At 42.9% G+C, this 7,489-nt stretch overlaps 1 long non-coding RNA gene across 1 annotated transcript; it reads right to left on the bottom strand.

The window, feature by feature from the left end:
- Positions 1–522: 522 nt before the first annotated feature.
- LOC149971373 (uncharacterized) lies at positions 523–1,913 on the bottom strand. The gene is made up of 2 exons (XR_016492230.1): positions 1,778–1,913; positions 523–912 (listed from the first exon to the last, which is right to left on the bottom strand). It is a non-coding gene; the product is annotated as an uncharacterized LOC149971373 (long non-coding RNA).
- Between the last annotated feature and the right edge of the window lie 5,576 nt (positions 1,914–7,489).

Below are 7,489 nucleotides of genomic sequence, written 5' to 3' on the forward strand. Positions count from 1 at the left end.
AGGGCTCTTTTGTGTCCAGCCAGGTACAACAAGCCCTGAGCCCCCGAACAAACCACACTGGGCGTCCTCAATCGTTGACCTGGTCATGGGATGTCCTGCTCTTAAACCTTTACCCTCTGTTTTCCCCTTGCCTCCCCCGCCTCCCCTGCTCCTGCCCAGAGGGGGGTGGAGGTTGTGGAGAGGGAGGGAGAGGGCCTAGCAGCCTTAGCTGAAGCCCCAGCGGCAGAGGAGAGGGGAGACATTTCCTTTCATTGGCTGCCAATCCATCAAGATGCAGGCTACCGCTGTGAGGGCCGACAGGCCGCGCAGAAAAGAACAAGGCCCGGCAACAGAGCCCCCTCGCCACGGCCATCACTCATCCCTCACGCTGAACTTTCTATGACCTTTCAGACGCTCCTCTACAACTTCCAGTCCTTAGCGCCTAGTTCGGCTTAAAGTGACAGCACAACCTTTATTTGTATTTTTAATTCACTCGCTGTTGCCATTTTTCTTTTATGGAAATCGTTCTTCATGTATGCTATGTTTATTTTTTTCTTGACAGAAGGGATGGGCTGAAACCTGGGGGTGTTCTTTTTGAAAGGCAAAAAAACATCAGGAGATTAAAAGTACACAATAGTGTGTCTCTGTCTCTGTCTTTCCCTGTTCTGCAGAGGTGGAGCCTCTGTGGGAGCAGATTGGACAGGGAGAATCACAGGACTGCAGAATCGCCCAGGCGTCCACACTCGGCAGAGGGGCGGTGAGAAGACTAGTTGACATCATTAGGCCGGACACATTTTTGTCATGGTTCCAGAATCAACGCGTCTGCTTTTCGCCGAGTCTCGCTATTTCTCTTCCCTCTCTCCCCCTGTTAGTCCTGATCACATGTTTAACATCAGTGACGCCCTGTCTCATCAGCCTGATCAAGAGACGACTCTAAAAACAGACAAAAACAAAATAGACAAGTAAGAATAAACCAAAACCATCTACAGCCCTTGAGACATTTAAAAGAAAAGAGCCAAGACTCTATTATATATGAGGAGAAGTTTTTCAACGGTTTCTGAGAAGACAGAGGCAACCTACTGTTGTCCTTTTCAGAAATTATGTTCAGTCTTCCCCCATTCTTATCTCTCTGTTGAGAATTTGATTACTTTGGCTTACCTCCAGGCAGTACTTGAGGTCTATATGGATCTCAGTAATTCATATTTACTTTACAACCTGGCTTTGTTGTGTATCAATGAGTTAATTGTGTTTGCTTGTGTAGGTTGTGGCCGGGGTTTATGAAATTCTGTGGGCTCAAATGACAATCTGACATCGAAGTCTGTGCTCTACAGGAGTGAATTGTGTTACTTTGATGAAGGCCTGAGGACAATGTGTGTCTTTATGTCATACTGCTCGGCAATATCACATCCAGACCCAACAAAACTATCCCTGCCATCAAGGAAACTTGACCAGAGGGGACAACAATTTTATGAAGCCTCAATCAACCCGCAATATTGTTTTGAATTCAATTTGTATTGGTGAGAGTGACCCTCGGATGACTCACTGCCTTCTCCCACCGAGGAAGAGAAGGGAGGAAGACACCATGTTTGTGAATAGTGAGAGAGGGAGGAAGAAAGGGTTGTTTTTCAAACCAAGACAGATGTGCCAGCATCCAGTGTGATTAGAGAAATGGATAACTCACTAACATCTGTGCAAACTACAATAAAGAGGGATTTAGTGTTACCCCGAGGAAGGTAAGGAGAGGCTGTCTGTCCATTAAACGCTTTATTACAGAGCCAGCAACTCTGTTCTAACTCACTTATTTCCGCGCGGGGGCTCAGCTCTGTGACTGCCTGTCATCCTCAGCAGACAACGCTCCAGGCTCCATTTCTTCTTTCACTCTCTTTTTCTCTCTCTCCCCCCCCTCCCTCCCTCTCATTCTTCCTCCTTTTCCCTCACCCACTGACACTCTCCTCCCCCCCTTCCTCGGTGTCAATCATTTCCTCCTCCTTCCTCTCAGCTTTCCTTTTTTCTCCCTTTTCTCTTTCTGCCCTTTCTCTTTCTCTCCCTCTTCTTCTTTTGGTATTCAAAGCCTCTCTTTCTCTTGCTCTCCTCTCTGTGTGTGCAGTAGGTTCATGGCAATCCAATGACTCATTGAGCAGCTTGAGAGGCCAATCCAGTCTAGGGATTAACCATGGAAAGTGAGCGTGATCATGTCACTCTTCCCAATGTTCATTGGTTGTAACCGGGGTGGTGGGAGGGAGAGGGAGGGTCCTTCGCAGTTCATCTTAAAGTGACAGTATCCCAAACATGACAGCCTTCTTGGACACGCAGTAATGAAAGGGTAATGAAAGGGTAATGAAAGGGTGAAACAATGAAGAGGTGAACAGGAACAAATACCAATGAACTTTATCTGAGTGTCAGTCATATTTTTAATTTGACCCATACTTGAACCATAGGTCCTATCCACAACCACTGCTCATCTACAGTATAATATCATAGTATGAATACCCACTCTGTTGATGATGTGGATATGAATGCCAGGCAAGTAACCATGTGTTGTGATTACTAGTCAATATGAATGGATATTTCTGGATACCAGTTAATGATGTACAGTATATATTCAGATATTCAGATGTTACAAAATATGCAACCAAAAATCATGTTTGTCAGCACCCATCAGTACTGTCCCTTTCAATTAGATACATTTCCAGTCTAGAAAACTTAGTGAGACTTAGTGAGTCATTGGTACAGTGTGCATTGCTGTATGGAACACTGCATTAGTACATTGACTGTTCTATACAGTGAAGGCTTTCCAAGAAGCCACCCAGTGATATATATTGCACTTGAAACAGGCGAAGATATAAGATCGGTAATGTATCGTCAAACAGGGACAAAACATGAGAGACTGTCTCATTAAATGTCCCCACACAGCATTTCAAATCTGAGCTCACCACGTGTGTGCGTGGATACGTGTGTGTGTTTTGTACGTACGTGCCTTTGTGTGTGTGTGTGTGTGTGTGTGTGTGTGTGTGTGTGTGTGTGCGTGTGCGTGTGTGTGTGTGTATAGTGGGCGGTGTATGGAGACAGCGTTGGTAGAAGGAATTGATGCCCAGTGTTTGCCTAATTAAGACAGCACTAGACGTTTCAGAGCTGAGAGATCGTGGAGAGGTGCTAATTCATAATCGACGTAATGGATGGAGTCTGTCTGTTGGCTTTTTAAACGCGGGGCGATTTTGCCGTGATTAGCTGACACGTACCTTTGTGTGAATAATGAAAATATGCACCACGTACTGAGATTTAATGAATACCAGCCCGATCTCAGCTCTGCCTAGCAGACAGCCATCCTTCTCTGCGTCCCCATTTGCCTATCTGTACCGCTGGAGTGGCTGTAGGCAGAGAAATGAACAGTGTTTGACACCGATGCTTTGTTCAATATAATCGTATCATATTCTATTAGGTAAGTGTCCGCCCAGAGAGCCTAGAGCTTTCCTCTTCTCTTTATTCCTCTTCACCATCAAGGCCATTGCACCTTAGCAACACACTCAAAGGGTTATGTGATACCCTGATATCACTGTGCTCATCTCCAGACTTGTCCATTGTCCACATACAAAGACATCTCTAGACCACCTGATGATGTAGCCTACACGCACAGACACACAAATACGTTCAGCCATGTTCACAGTGTAGTGTTTATCTCCATACTGTGAGCGAACAGCACTCTGAGAATAGTCAAGGATGCAGGTCATTATACAGCCATAGCTATGTGTCGTCACTTGAACACTTAGTATAGAACCTGATGTCCTTGAATTCAGTACACCACTGATTGAGGTGCATTACATGTTGTGGGAGTCTCCGTCTTTCAAACACACTCCATGTCACCCATAAACAGACAGGGAAATAACCTTGTGGCAGAATAAACAAAGAGAGATTACACCCATGGGAGTGGAGGAGTCTTCATTTGAATCCTATTGTACACCCTTCACTCTACTGCCTGCCTTTTGGGAGAGCTGGGAGCCTGCCACATACTTGACATAGAAGAGGAGATGTCATCTAGCTCTGCATTTGTATGGGTGGGTTTGTAAGGGCAATGGGGGGGGGGGGTATTTTTGTGAGTATACGCTATGGCATTGATTGATCGGGAAAAAACCCTTTCCCCAAAAAGTGGTATCAGGGAATGATGGGAAATAACAGATAAATAACAAAACCACAAAATAATAAAAGATGAGAATCCAATAGACTCGGTACAAAGTAAGTTTAATTAAAGAAATAAACACTCCCATATGAAAGGCGTAATAAGATTAAGTCCTTTCTGTTTCATAGCCATTCCCTCTGCAATAATGCTAACAAATGAAAGAGGGGAAAATGAGCCTGCTGTCTGCCTTCTCCATCAGCTGCCTAGCAGGGCCAGCTGTGTGACATCATTGTGTTTGTCTCAGCGGAGGTGATTGACATGGCGTCCGTCAGAGCCCAGCCTCAGTGCTGTGTGGGTGTGTCACGCCATTATCCCAGACGTTCAATATTCCTATGAAGGCTGCCACCATTTGCAACCCCTCTGTCTAATCACCTGTCCGCCACAATGCAGCCAACGGGAAAGGGTCAACATAAACTCAGAGACATAAATGAACGCATCTCTTCGGCATTCGGCTTTGTGATGAGAGATTATGCACACTTTTTTTATTAGCATTTAGCACCAGCCGTTTGGCAATGAACGTTTGATAATGATTTTTTTTATTTTATAGATCTTGATGAGGAAAAAGGTGTTTTGCGTAGAGACCATTTTAGAGAAGAAGACATTAGGGTTCTATTATCAAACCATTTTGAATTAGCAATAGGAACATATCTATTTTTCTAGGTTCTCCCTGTCCACATACGCATTTGAGAAGTGCTTACAGCAGAAATCACTATTCATCTAAATGCCAGGACGTGAGCAGTTCGTCCTAGATAGAGGTGTTCAGTACAATGTGAAGTGCTCAGCAAGGATACAATCCCATACAGCAAGGGGAACAATTGCCGACAAACATACAATGACATTTAAGTCATTAAGCAGATGCTCTTCTACTGAGCGCCTAACAGGAGCAACTACGGTTAAATCCTCTTCGGGCTAGGGGGCACTATTTTCACGTCCAGATGAAAAGCGTGCCCAAAGTAAACTGCCTGCTACTCAGGCCCAGAAGCGATATGTATGCATATAATTGGTAGATTTGGATAGAGAACACTCTAAAGTTTCTAAAACTGTTAAAATTATGTCTGTGAGTATAAGATAACTTATTTGGCAGGTGAAACACAGAGGGCAAACCATCCAGGGAAAACAATTGTTGTGTTGACTGTGTTTTCAATTGATTTTCTACGGGAATCTAGATTTCTGAGGCATCTGGTTGCAGTTCCTATGGCTTCCACTAGATGTCAACAATCTTTAGAAATTGGTTGATGTTTTTCTTTTGAGTAATGATGAAGTAGCCCTTTCCTTTCTTAGTGTCGAGTCTAGTGTACTGTTTTGTTTGGGGCGCTCGCTCCACTTTCATTCTATCCGCTATTGAACACAGTTTATTCCGTCTTAAAATATATTGATTATTTACCTTTTGAAATACCTAAAGTTGGATTAGGAAAGTTGTTTGAAATGTTTGGACCTAGTTTACAGGTAATTTATTAGATCATTTGTAGTCATGTTGGGCGAGTTGGAACCAGTGTTTTTCTGAATCAAACGCGCCAAATAAATGGACATTTTGGGGATATAACGACAAAATGTATCGAACAAAAGAACCATTTGTGATGTTTATGGGATATTTTGGAGTAATAACAGAAGAAGATCTTCAAAGGTCAGGCATGAATTATATAGTTATTTCTGAGTTTTGTGTCACGCCTGGCGGGTTGAAATATGATTGTCATGTGTTTGTATGATGGGGTGCTGTCCTCAGATAATCACATGGTTTGCCTTCGCCGTAAAGCCTTTTTGAAATCTGACACAGTGGCTGGATTAACAAGAAGTTAAGCTGTATTTTGGTGTATTGCACTTGTGATTTTAAGAAAGTTAAATATTTCAAATAATTTATTTTGAATTTTGCGCTCTGCAATTTCACCCGTAACAGGTTTTAAGGTTACGTTTATGCTACCTACCCTTTAACAATATTCTACAAGAGATTGTTTTACTTGTCGGGAAATACTGAATCTACAATCTTCTGCATGAGCATATCAATAATATGGGACTCACATCCTTTGACTGTATGTATAGTGTTAGGCCTCCTGCCGTGATGCTCGCTAGACAATTATCACAACTTGGCCAACAGCAATCAGTGATGTTTATCAGACACCTGACCATTCATGTCAGGCTATTACACGTCGGATCATCAGGGGAGATCTGAGTCAACAGCCCTCTATCTGCACAGCTAATTACCCTGGAGGAGCCAGTGACGCTGCACGTCCCATCAGCCCTCGTGTCCTCTCTCCTCTACATGCTCCTCACTGTCACTGGCCTCCGACATCATACCAGGAGGTTGCCAAGGAGAAACAACCTTAATCAATACATTACAGTAGCCATTTTGCGGTCCATTGCTGATTTATTACCAGTAATGACTTGACGAGACCAAATTGTGATGTAGGTTTAAAGGTAGACTGAAATTCGGGTGCATGTCAAAATGGGCTTTAGTGCAGAAATAAATAACACATATCAAATTATTAATTAGGTAACAATTTGTATTATTGTCCATTGAAAGGCCCTTAATTATAGTGTAATGAATTATCATTAAAACGGCGGATAATTCCATGTCATCAAGTAAAATCAACCAAAATAATCTAATTAAAGTCCAGGTAGCAAATAATGGACCCTATCAGATATTTGTGTAGCTGGTGCTGTATATTAGTCATTATAAACTGGGTGGTTCGAGCCTCAATGCTAATTGGCTGACAGCAACGGGTATGACAGAACATTTATTGTTACTATATTGGTAACCAGTTTATAATAGCAATAAGGCAGTTCAGGGGTTTGTGATATGATGGAGGAACATATTGTCTGTAGTCTACTGTACATGATGGAGGAACATATTGTCTGTCTGTAGTCTACTGTAAATGATGGAGGAACATATTGTCTGTCTGTAGCCTACTGTACATGATGGAGGAACATATTGTCTGTCTGTAGTCTACTGGACATGATGGAGGAACATATTGTCTGTCTGTAGTCTACTGTAAATGATGGAGGAACATATTGTCTGTCTGTAGCCTACTGTACATGATGGAGGAACATATTGTCTGTCTGTAGCCTACTGTACATGATGGAGGAACATATTGTCTGTAGTCTACTGTACATGGTGGAGGAACATATTGTCTGTAGTCTACTGTACATGATGGAGGAACATGTTGTCTGTCTGTAGTCTACTGTACATGATGGAGGAACATATTGTCTGTAGTCTACTGTACATGATGGAGGAACATGTTGTCTGTCTGTAGTCTACTGTACATGATGGAGGAACATATTGTCTGTAGTCTACTGTACATGATGGAGGAACATGTTGTCTGTCTGTAGTCTACTGTACAT

This window comes from Oncorhynchus mykiss, chromosome 26, assembly GCF_057628025.1.
Source record: "Oncorhynchus mykiss isolate SJ-2025 chromosome 26, ASM5762802v1, whole genome shotgun sequence".
Lineage (NCBI taxonomy): Eukaryota > Metazoa > Chordata > Actinopteri > Salmoniformes > Salmonidae > Oncorhynchus > Oncorhynchus mykiss.